Below are 858 nucleotides of genomic sequence, written 5' to 3'. Positions count from 1 at the left end.
GGGGGGGGGGGGGGCAGGACAACTGCAAAGGAGTCACCAGTGTCCCAGAGTGAATGTACTGAGTATGTGAGTGAATAACAGAGCAAAGAGTCAGAGAGAGTGAGACAGACATGTGATACGCCACAGCCCACCAGTTTTCTTTGTTCTTCCCCTCCAGCAACTGACAGACAGGACAATAGCACCTGGCACTGCTCCTTCTCTCTCCATCGCTCCTCCTCTCCTTTTCTCTGCATTCTCCTCGTTTCTTGCTCTCCGGCTCCATTTATCTCCATGTCGCACCCTTGAACACAGTGGAAGCTTTAAATAAATCCAACAAAACCTCATAATCATTTGTTTTCGTAATTACGTGCTTGGATGACTCTTACCCTGAAGTTTCCACTCTCTTATCTTGGGGCCTCGAGCAAACAGGGCCAACTACAGCGTGGAACAAAGTATAGCATGTGGAGCATTGTACTGCAGAGTAAAAAATCATTTTGGAAGAGAAAGAAAAAAAAAGAATTGAACTCTTGTCACACTCTCATAAACGACACTTGCTTCACATGTGTGCTTGTGTGTGTGAAAGTCCATCACATGCCCTTTCATACCCTGGACTCTTCCCACTCTCTTCACACCCAAATGTCCTCAGCTGCCAGCTGGTCATTCTTAAGGCTGTTGCATGCTTCAAAAGAAGTGCTCTTTGAGATACCAGAAAGCTCTTTTTTGTCAACCAGAGTGGAGGGGGAGCATTTTTTTTTTAAAGGTAGTAAACCAACACTTAAATCTACACCCACTAGCCAGGGGTATCAAAAAATGGGGAGGGAATACTAAGTTTTTTAATCTTGATTGTTGCCTTCACTCAGCTGCTTCCACCACCTTGTT

Source organism: Morone saxatilis, unplaced genomic scaffold, assembly GCF_004916995.1.
Source record: "Morone saxatilis isolate NCDOM2014 unplaced genomic scaffold, NCSU_SB_2.0 Contig8, whole genome shotgun sequence".
In the NCBI taxonomy this organism is placed as follows: Eukaryota; Metazoa; Chordata; class Actinopteri; family Moronidae; genus Morone; species Morone saxatilis.
This window is presented reverse-complemented; position numbering follows the sequence as displayed.